This window comes from Mandrillus leucophaeus, unplaced genomic scaffold, assembly GCF_000951045.1.
Source record: "Mandrillus leucophaeus isolate KB7577 unplaced genomic scaffold, Mleu.le_1.0 Scaffold370, whole genome shotgun sequence".
NCBI classification, from domain to species: domain Eukaryota; kingdom Metazoa; phylum Chordata; class Mammalia; order Primates; family Cercopithecidae; genus Mandrillus; species Mandrillus leucophaeus.
In genome coordinates this window covers 584,266-595,753 of record NW_012103921.1, presented here as the reverse complement: position 1 = coordinate 595,753, position 11,488 = coordinate 584,266, and the positions used below count along the sequence as shown (strand labels likewise).

The window sequence follows — 11,488 nt, the reverse complement described above, 5'->3', positions numbered from 1 at the left end:
AATATAATAATTATAAATTATTTATTTATTTTTCATGAGAACTATGAGAAAAATTCTAAAAGGAATTTAGGTCTCACCTTATCAAATAGTTTTTAAATATTATAAAATAACTGGAATTGTGGCATCAGTACAGTTATTCAATGAAATTAATCAATGACAAAAAAAATGGGGTTGAGAGGCTGGGCGCGGTGGCTCACACCTATAATCCCAACATTTTGGGAGGCCAAAGCAGGCTGATCACCTGAGGTCGAGAGGTCAAGAACAGTCTGACCAACACGGAGAAACCCCGTCTCTACTAAAAATACAAAATCAGCCAGGCGTGGTGGCGCATGCCTGTAATCCCAGCTACTCAGGAGGATGAGACAGGAGAATCGCTTGAACCCAGGAGGTGGAAGATGCGGTGAGCCGAGATTGCGCCATTGCGCTCCAGCCTGGGCAATAAGAGCAAAACTCTGCCTCAAAAAAAAAAAAATAGGGCTGAGAAATAAACCCAAGTAAACAGGGAATTTGCCATGTAATAAAGGTGGCTTTTTAACTGGTGAGGGAAAAGACTGAATTGTTCAATAAACGGTTTAAAACAATTGAGTAGCCATTTGGTAAAAAGTAAAATTAAAATATTGATGGATCCCTACCCCAATCCATAAATCAAATTAAATTATAAAAACATAAAGGTTGCATAAAAGTAAACCATCAGTACTAAAACAAAACATGAGTGAATATTTTTATAACCTCAGAATTGGGAAATCCAGAAACCATTAAAAAAAAGCATTCACAAATTTTACCACATAAAAAAATCAAAAACTAATGTACCAAAAGGAAAAAAAGCCCACAAAGTCCAAAAATACCGCAGAAAATATCTTCGACAGAAATAGTCAATAAACTAGGCTGGGCGTGGTGGCTCACGCCTATAATCCCAGCACTTTGGTAGGCCAAGGCAGGTGGATCATCTGAAGTAAGGAATTCAAGACCAGCCTGGCCAACGTGGTGAAACCGTCTCTACTGAAAATACAAACATTAGCCAGGAGTGGTGGCGCGCACCTGTAATCCCAGCTACTTGGAAGGCTGAAGTAAAGAATAGCTCGAACCTGGGAGGCAGAGGTTGCAGTGAGCCGAAATCGCACCATGGCACTCCAGCCTGGGAAACAGAGCGAGACTCTGTCTCAAAAAAGGAGAAAAAAGGAAAAAGTAAGAAATATTCAGCCAGGCACGGTGGCTCACGCCTATAATCCAGCATTTTGGGAGGCTGAGGCGGGCAGATCACATGGACAGGAGTTCAAGACCAGCCTGGTCAACATAGTGAAACCCCGTCTCTACAAAAATACAAAAATTAGTCAGGCATAGTGGTGGGCACCTGTAGTCTCAGCTACTTGGGAGGCTGAGGCAGGAGAATCGCTTGAACCCAGGAGGCACAGGTTGCAGCGAGCTGAAATCACAACAGTGCACTCCAGCCTGGGTGACACCCTGAGACTCTGTCTCAAAAAAAAAAAAAAAAACCAGAAATATTCAATAAGCTCTTGAAAATCAGTAAGAAAATGACCAACAATGCAGATCACACAATTCACAGGAGAAATACAAATGGCAAGTAAATGTAAAAAGGAGATGGGACGCAGTGGTTCATGCCTGTAATCCCAGCACTTTGGGAAGCCAAAGCTGAGGATTGCTTGGGCCCAGGAGTTCAAGACTGTTCTGGGCAACACGAGATCCTATCTCTATAAAACTAAAAAATAAAATTAAAAAGATGCTCAATGTCACCAGCAAAAAATGGCAAATGAAAAGAAGATGCTATTTTTCGCTAATCAAATGGAAGTTGGGAACAGGAATGCTTTAAATAAGGTAATAGGCACACTCACTCTAGAGGACCAGGATAAATGGTATGAACTTTTGGCATCTATCAAAATTCTGAACAGTCCCTTTACCTCAGCAATTTCTCATTTAGCAACCTAAGTGAAAACACTCACTCAACACTCAAGATCAATGCAGAGGGCTGGCTAGGGCAGCACGGGTTGTAATATCAAAACCCAGAAACCCTAAAGTCTATCAACAGGAAATTGGTCAAATAAATTATAACGCAGGTTAGGCACAGTGGTTGTAATATCAAAACCCAGAAACCCCAAAGTCCATCAACAGGAAACTGGTCAAATAAATTAAAACGCAGGTTAGGCACAGTGGCTCACACCTGTAATCCCAGCACTTTGGGAGGGCAAGGTGGAAGGACTGCTTGAAATCAGGAAGTCAAGACCAGTCAGGGCAGCATAGCAACACCCCATCTCTATTTTTAAATAAACTATGTAACTGGCTGGGTGTGGTGGCTCTACTAAAAATACAAAACTTAGGCGGGTGTGGCGGCGGGCGCCTGTAATCCCAGCTACTTGGGAGGCTGAGGCAGGAGGATCGCTTGAACCCGGGAGGTGGAGGTTGCAGTGAGCCAAGATTGCCCCGTTGTACTCCAGCCTGGGCAACAAGAGCAAAACTCCATCTAAAATAACAACAACAACAACAACAACAATAATAATAATAATAATAGTGAGGCAGATATGCATTTGGGGCTCCTGCTAAATGAGATTTTAGCTTCTCTTGTCACACACAAAATTTGTAACTGTGAGATAATAGATGTCAATCTGCTTCACTACAGTTACCATTTTACTATCTGTTAATGTATCCTATGTTATATACCATAAACACAGTATCCTATGCTATATACCATAAACACACATAAAAATATTTTTTTAAAAAAGAATAGGACCGGGTGCGGTGGCTCATGCCTGTAATCCCAGCACCTTGGGAGGCTGAGGCAGGCGGAGTGCGAGGTCAGGAGATCAAGACCATCCTGGCCAACGCGGTGAAACCACATCTCTACTAAAAATACAAATATTAGCCGGGTGTGGTGGTGCGCTCCTGTAGTCCCAGCTACTCGGGAGGTTGAGGCAGGAGAATCGCTTGAATCCAGGAGGCGGAGGTTGCAGTGAGACAAGACCGCGCCATTGCACTCCAGCCTGGCGACTGAGCAAGATTCTGTCTCAAAACAAACAAACAAACGAAAAAAGAATATCCGGGTGCGGCGGCTCATGCCTGTAATCCCACCACTTTGGGAGGCTGAGGCGAACGGATCACCTGAAGTCAGGAGTTAGAGACCAGCCTGGCCAACAGGGTGAAACCCTATCTCTACTAAACTATAAAAATTAGCCAAGCATGGTGGCCCATGCCTGTAGTCCCAGCTACTCTGGAGGCTGAGGCTCCAAGAATCACTTGAATCCAGGAGGCTGAAGTTGCAGTGAGCCAAAATCACGCATTGCAGTCCAGCCTGGGCAACAAAGCAAGACTCTCTCAAAAATAAATAAATAAATAAGGCAGATTTACATGCATGAATAATAGAAACAAGTTGCAACAAAGTATGCATTGTGACTCCTCTTTTTTCTTTTTCCTTTTTTTTGAGACAGGGTCTTGTTCTGTCACCCAAGCTGGAGTGCAGCGGCATGATCTTGGCTCACTGCAACCTCCACCTCCCAGGCTCAAGCCACCCTCCCACCTCAGCCTCCAGCATAGCTGGGACTATGGGTCTTCATTAGGGTTATTTTGTTTGGTTGGTTGGTTTTTATTGAGACAGAGTCTCACTCTGTCACCCAGGTTGGAGTGCAGTGGCTCAATCTTGGCTCACTGCAACCTCCACCTCCCAGGCTCAAGCCACCCTCCCACCTCAGCCTCCAGCATAGCTGGGACTATGGGTCTTCATTAGGGTTATTTTGTTTGGTTGGTTGGTTTTTATTGAGACAGAGTCTCACTCTGTCACCCAGGTTGGAGTGCAGTGGCTCAATCTTGGCTCACTGCAACCTACACCTCCTGGGTTCAAGTGATTCTCGTGCCTCAGCCTCCTGAGTAGCTGGAATTACAGGTGTATACCGCCACCATGCCTGGCTAATTTAGTAGAAATGGGTTTTTGCCATGTTGACCAGACAGGTCTCAAACTCCTGACCTCAAATAATCCTCCCACCTCGGCCTAACAAAGTGTTGGGATTACAGGCGTGAGCCACCGCACATGACCCTCATTAGGGTTTTGGACTAGAGCTACAAAGCCACTGATGTAAGGTGGCATGACACTGGCTTTCTAGAGTGCTTCACACATTTCTGTAATGTTTTAATTTGGTAATAGTCATATGATGTTTCCCTAATGAGAACAAGACATTGTACTCCTATACATGGCTGGAAATATAAGTAAATTCTGTCTCTGAAAATTCGTATCAAGGCTGGGCATGGTGACATGCACTTGTAATCCCAGCTACTCAGGAAGCTGAGGAAGGAAGATAGCTTCAGCCCAGGAGTTTGAGACCAGCCTAAGCAACATAGTAAGACCCCCCTCTCAAAAACAAAACAAAACAAATCTCACATCAAAAAACTGTAACAGAAAGAAACTGTAACAAAAGAAATACGTATTAAACATATGACACCCTTTGCACTAGATGGAAAGGTGTGACTAACATATTATGTGGGTGAGGGCATGATATATATGTAAGATACTCACACATTGACAGGGAAACGTAAAGAGAAATCCTCATTCTGAGGGGCAATTTAGCAATATGGATCAAAATGAAAAACATACATCCCATACCAAACAATTTTACTTTCAGGAACTTACTTGACCACTGACCTCACTGTGAGCAAACAAGTCTGCCCTCAAAACATACAATATTTGCAGAATTCTGTGGACAGAGGATTTAGTACACACTGCTTTCATCCTGTGATTGTCCTAAGTACTTTCAGAAATGTAAACAGTCCTGACACATGTGGTCTTTGAATGTGGTCAAACACCTCATTCTTCAGCTTTGGTATCTCATAACAAATCGTTGCATAAAGTATGAAATATACATATTGGTGATACTATTTATTTATTTAATCTCTTCTTGCAAAGAGAAAAAATAAACAAAAGGAGAAAGGCTCATGCCTGGAATCCCAGCAATTTAGAAGGCTGAGGACGGAGGACTGCTAGAGCCCAAGAATTTGAGACCAGCCTGGACAACGTGGTAAGACTGTCTCCATAAAAAAGGAGAAAGTGAATAGTGTCTTGTCTCAAAAACGAAGAAACTGAGTAGAAAGAGAGCTTTTTGGATATCTAAATAAAAGCTGACAGGGCCAGGCACAGGGGCTCACGCCTGTAATCCCAACACTTTGGGAAGCCAAGGCAGGGGGATCCCTGAGGTCAGGAGTTCGAGACCAGCCTGACCAACAGGGCAGAACCCCATCTCTACTAAAAATACAAAAATTAGCCAGGCATGGTGGTGGGTGCCTGCAATCCCAGCTACTCAGGAAGCTAAGGCAGGAAAACTGCTTGAACCCGGGAGGCGGAGGTTGCAGTGAGCCAAGATTGCACCACTACACTCAGCCTGGACAACAGAGTGAGACTCCATCTGAAAAAAAAAAAAAAAACACCAAAAATTAGCCGAGTGTGGTGAAGCATGCTTCTAGTCACAGCTACTTGGGAGGCTGAGGTAGGAGGATGGCTGAAACCCCTGCAAGGCAGAGGTTGCACTGGGCTAAGACTGCACCACTGTACTCCAGTCTGGGCAACAGAGCCAGACTTTGTCTCATAAAATTAACTAATTCATTAATTAAAACTGCTCAAACCTTGGGTGAGGTGTGGCTTCTTACAAGACCAAAAGTATCCAAGAAATAGTACAATGTTGGGGCCAGGTAGTTCACACCTGTAATCCCAGTACTCTGGGAAGCTGAAGCAGGACTGCTTGAGGCTAAAGGTTCAAGGTCAGCCTGGGTAACATAGCAAGACCCCAACACTACAAAAAATACCAAAAAAATTAGCTGGGTGTGGTGGTACAACCTGCAGTTGTACCTACTGGGGATGTTGAGGCAAAAAGATCACTTGAGCCCAGGAGTTTAAGGGTACAGTGAGCTATGATCACACCACTGCTCTCACGGCTGGGCAACAAAGACCCTGCTTCGTTAATAAGAATAAAAAGATGGAGAAGAAAAAGAAATTGGACTACATCAACATTAAAAGCTTTTGTACTGAAAATGATACCACCAATAAAATTCAAAGCCACAAAAATTAGAAAAAATATTTCCAAATCATGTATCTAACAAGGGACTTATATGCAGTATATATAAAGAACACAACTCAGCCGCATGCAGTGGCTCACGCCTGTAATTCTAGCACTTTGGGAGGCTGAGGTGGGCGTATCATAAGGTCAGGAGTTAGAGACCAGCCTGGCTAGCATGGTGAAACCCTGTCTCCACTAAATATACCAAAAAAAAATTAGCTAGGCGTGGTGGTGTGAGCCTGTAGTCCCAGCTATTCGGGAGGCTGAGGCAGGAGAATCACTTGAACCTGGGAGGCGGTGGTTGCAGTGAGCTGAGATGGCACCACTGCACTCCAGCCTGGGTGACAGAGCAAGACTCCGTCTCAAAAAAAAACCAAAACAAAAACAAGACCAAAACAAGATCACAACTCAATAATAAAAAGGCAACTCAATTTAAAAGCATGCAAAGGATTTCAACAGACATTTCTCCAAAAAAGATGTATGCATGGCCAATAAGTACACAAAAAGATGTTTAATATGATTAGTCATCAATGAAACACAAATGAAAACATAAAAGACACCACTTCACACCCACTAGGATGGCTAAAAGAAAAAAGGCAGTAACAAGTACAGGGACATGCAGCAATTGGAATCCTCATACACTGCTTGTGAATATGGAAAATAGTAGCCACTCTGGAAAGCAACCTGATAATTCCTCAAAATATTAAACACAGGCATGGTAGTTCGTGCCTGCAGTCCCAGCTACCAGAGAAGCTGAGGCAGGAGGATCGACTGAGCCCAGGAGTTCAAGGACAGCCTACACAATACAGCAAGACACTCATATTTAAAAAAAAAAAAAAAAAAGCCAAAAAAAAGCCAAAAAAAGGCCATGAACTCATGCAAGTACAGCATTTTAGGGGGCCAAGGCAGGAGGATCACTTGAAGCAAGGAGTTCAAGATCAGCCTGGGCACTAAAGTGGGACTCCATTTCCACACAAAAAAAAATTTTTTTTTTTTTTTTGAGACGGAGTCTCACTCTGTCACCCAGGCTGGAGTGGTGCAGTGATGCAATCTCGGCTCACTGCAAGCTCCGCCTCCCAGGTTCACGCCATTCTCCTGCCTCAGCCTCCTGAGTAGCTGGGACTAAAGGCATCCGCCACCATGCCTGGTTAATTTTTTGTATTTTTAGTAGAGACAGGGTTTCACCATGTTGGCCAGGATGGTCTCCATCTCCTGATCTCGTGATCCGCCTGCATCGGCCTCCCAACGTGCTGGGATTACAGGCTACCGCACCTGGCAAAAAAAATTTTTTTAATTAGCCACATGTTGCAGCATGTGCCTGTAGTGGCAGGAGACTGAGGCGGGAGGATTCCTTGAGCCCAGGAGTTCAAGGCTGCAGTGAGCCATAATTGCACTGCAATCCAATCTGGGTTACAAAGTGAGACCTCATTTTAAAAAATAAATAAATAAAAGTTAAAAGTGCTGGGTGAGGTGGCTCAAGCCTGTAATCCCAGCACTCTAGGAGGCTGAGGTGGGTGGATCACCCGAGATCAGGAGTTCAAGACCAGCCTGGCCAACTTGGCGAAACCCAGTTTCTACTAAAAAATACAAAAAATTAGCCGGGTGTGGTGGTGGGCACCTGTAAGCCTAGCGACTGGGAGGCTGAGGCACGAGAATCGCTTAAACCTAGGAGGCGGAGGTTGCAGTGAGCCGAGATGGCACCACTACACTCCAGCCTGGGCAACAGAGAGAGACTCTGTCTCAAAAAATAATAATAATAATAATAAAGTTAAAAGTTACCACACAACCCAACAATCCCACTTCCAGTTCTATAACCAAGAGAAATAAAAACAAATGCCCACATAAAAACTACTACACGAACGTTCATAGCAACATTATTCATAATAACCAAAAAGTAGAAACAACTCAAATGTCTATTAGCAGATGAATGCAAATAAAAAAGGCGGTAGATACAGAGATATGACGGCATATTATTATTACTTTTTTTTTTTTTGAGACAGAGTCCCGCCGCTCTGTCGCCCAGGCTGGAGTGCAGTGGCGCAATCCGGCTCACTGCAAGCTCCGCCTCCTGGGTTCACACCATTCTCCTGCCCCAGCCTCCCGAGTAGCTGGGACTACAGGCACTCGCCACCACACCCAGCTAATTTTTTGTATTCTTTAGTGGAGACGGGGTTTCACTGTGTTAGCCAGGATGGTCTCGATCTCCTGACCTCGTAACCTGCCCGCCTCAGCTTCCCAAAGTGCTGGGATTACAGGTGTAAGCCACCGCGCCCGGCCAATGGCATATTATTGATCAATAAAAAGAAAAGAGGCAACAAGCACATGAAAAGACGCTGAACTCATTAGCCACTAGGAAAATGTAAATCAAAACCACAAAGATGTATCACTTCACACCCAACTAGGAGGGCCTAATCAGAAAAACAGAAAATAGTACGTGTTTCTGAGGATGATGAGGCAGTTGAACCCTCATACATCACTGGTGGGAACGTAAATCGGTACAACCACTGTGGAAAAGTTTCACGGTTCAGTAAGTTAAACACAGAATTGACTGTGTATGACCCAGTAATTCCACTCCCAGGTAAAGAACTGAAATCGGACGTTCAAACCAAAACTTGCATGCAAATATTCAGAGAAGTCCTACTCAAAATAACCAAAAGTTGGAAGTTATCAAAATGTCCCTCAACTGATGAATACATATATAAAATGTGGCATTATCCATAAAATGGAATACTACTCAGCCGTAAGGAATAAAGTACTGACACATGTGCAGGAGGGATAACCCTTGGAAACATTATGCTAAGTGAAAGCAGACACAAATGGCCATGTACTGTATAACTCCACTGCTGTAATATTCCATGGAAATATCAATAGAGAAATCCAGAGACAGAAAGTAGATTAGCAGTTGCCAGGGGCTGGGGGAGGGGGAAAAGTGGGACGTGACTAACAGATGCTGTTTCCTTTTAGGATAATGAAAAGTTCTGGAACCAGACAGTGGTGATGGTTGTACAACACTATCAAGGTATTGAAACCCACCGAATTGTGCACTTTAAGATGGTAAACACTGTTATATGTATTTCCCAGGTATTTTTTTAATGAAGTGCTGAAACATGCTACAACATGGATGACCCTTAAATACATGATAAGTAAAGGAAATCAGTCACAAAAGTCCACGTATTTTAGGATTCCATTTATATAAAATGTCCAGAATAGGGAAATTTAGAGACAGAACATGCAGAGAATACAGAGGCCAAGATAAGATAATTTTTTTTTTTTTTGAGACAAAGTCTGGCCCTGTTGCCCAGGCTGGAGTGCAGTGGCACCATCTTGGCTCACTGCAACCTCCACCTCCTCGGTTCAAGCCATTCTCCTGCCTCAGCCACCCCAGTAGCTGGGATTACAGGCGCCCGCCACCATGCCCGGCTAATTTTTGTATTTTTAGTAGAGACGGGGTTTCACCATGCTGGGCAGGCTGGTCTCAGCCTCCCAAAGTGCTGGGCTTACAGGCATGAGCCACCACACCGGGTCTATTCTTTTTTTCTTTTAAAAACTGTGTGGCTCACGCCTGTAATCCCAGCACTTTGGGAGGCCGAGGCGGGCGGATTCCGAGGTCAGGAGATCGAGACCACCCTGGCTAACACGACGAAACCCCGTCTCTACTAAAAACACACAAAATATTTTTTTAATGTATTCTTTTTAAAAATTTTTCCAGCGTCTCACGATGCTGTCTCGGAAAAAAAAAAAAAAAAGAAAAAGTATCAGCCAGGTGGGCAGTGGCTCACACCTGTAATCCCAGCACTTTCGGAGGCCAAGGCAGGCAAATTACCTGAGGTCAGAAGTTCGAGACCAGCCTGACCAACATGGAGAAACCTTGTCTCTACTAAAAATACCAAAAAAAAAAAAAAAAAAAATTAGCCAGACATGATGGTGCATGCCTGTAATCCCAGCTATTCAGGAGGCTGAGGCAGGAGAATCGCTTGAACCAGAGAGGCGGAGGTTGCAGTGAGCTGAGATCGCGCCACTGCACTCCAGCCTGAGCAACAAGAGCGAAACACCATCTCAATAAATAAATAAATAAATACATATATATATACACACACACACACACATATATATATCGGAACTATTGGCCCAGCATGGTGGCTCACGCCTGTAATCCCAGAGGAGGTGGGCAGATCGCTTGGGCCCAGAGCTCGAGACCAGCCTGGCCAACATGGCGAAAACCCGTCTCTACTAAAAATACAAAATTGAGTCGGGTGTGGTGGCTCGTGCCTCTCATCCCAGCTACTCGGGAGGCTGAGGTGGGAGGATCGCTTGGGCCAGGGAAGTGGAGGTTGCAGTGAGCCGAGCTTGTGCCACTGTACTTCAGCCTGGGTGACAGAGTGAGACCCTGGCTCACAAACAACCAGAACTATTAAGAGTTTACATTATTTGGTTAGTCTGGAAACTGACTGAAGCTTGATTATTTCTATTATACACAGACTTCAGTCATTCCAGAACTTACTGTTAAAGTCAGATTTACCCTCCTTGTGAGACAGACGCCCAGAGCTTGGACTTAACTTGTTTGCTTTACAGAAACTCCCTAACTTATTTCACGTCTCAGACTAGACTTTAAGCTCCAAAGCCAGAGACCATACTTCCATTCCTTCAGGATCCCCCAGCGGAATGTAAAAACTGCAGAAAGCATTTCCTAAATGCCTGCCGAAAGACGGCTACTGAGCATGCCCGGCTTGGCCAAGTCAATTTCAACAACATTCTGAAACGAAAACTACAGTTCCCGCGTTACAAGGTGGAAAAAAAGGAACAAACGGGAGCAAAGCCTAAGGATTCAATCTACAAGAGGGGGTTAAGGAAAGGGAAGGTTCAAGGGCGGGGCAGACGTGAAGGACAGCACTATCACAGCTCAAACTTGGTACTCGGTAAAGTGGTGTCGAACCAGAACGACCAAAGAAATACTAAAAAAAAAAAAAAAAAAAAAAAAACTAGATTAACGAGTGAGGGAAGGTCAACGGGGGTGCAGGGTATCGATGACGTAGGCTGACCACAGTTTTTTCTAAAGCTGCCCTCTCCAAAATAATACTAAGATGATCAGGCCTTCGGTGTCAACACCAACAAGATACACTGTGATGAAGCTCACTTTCAAAGTTCCTTTTCATAAACGAAAGAGCCGTGATGTGGCCAAGACACCCCAGTCATCAACGCTTGCTAAGCTCTCGGCTCCTGCCTTCATCTCCACCGCCATCTTCTGGATGGGAACCCAAACCTTCCTAAAGTGCTTTGGCCAGCATCACCTCCGCGCACAGCCTGGGAAGGCTGCGTTTCTCAGGTCGCGCAGACGGCGCAAAAGGAGAAACTCCACCTCGCTCGGCTCCGCGCCTCCCAAATGCACGCAAAGGGCTGGCCGTCTTCCTTCCCCCAACCCCGCCCCGGCTTTCCAAGGTCCG

At 44.6% G+C, this 11,488-nt stretch overlaps 1 protein-coding gene across 1 annotated transcript in view; it reads right to left on the bottom strand.

Moving 5' to 3' along the window:
- USP48 (ubiquitin specific peptidase 48) overlaps positions 1–10,711 on the bottom strand; it is a 103,431-nt gene extending 92,720 nt beyond the window's left edge. Inside the window, exon 1 of the mRNA XM_011990133.1 lies at positions 10,549–10,711. The gene's annotated coding sequence lies outside the window, so the exon portion shown is untranslated. The remainder of the gene's footprint in view (positions 1–10,548) is intronic.
- Positions 10,712–11,488: the final 777 nt, after the last annotated feature.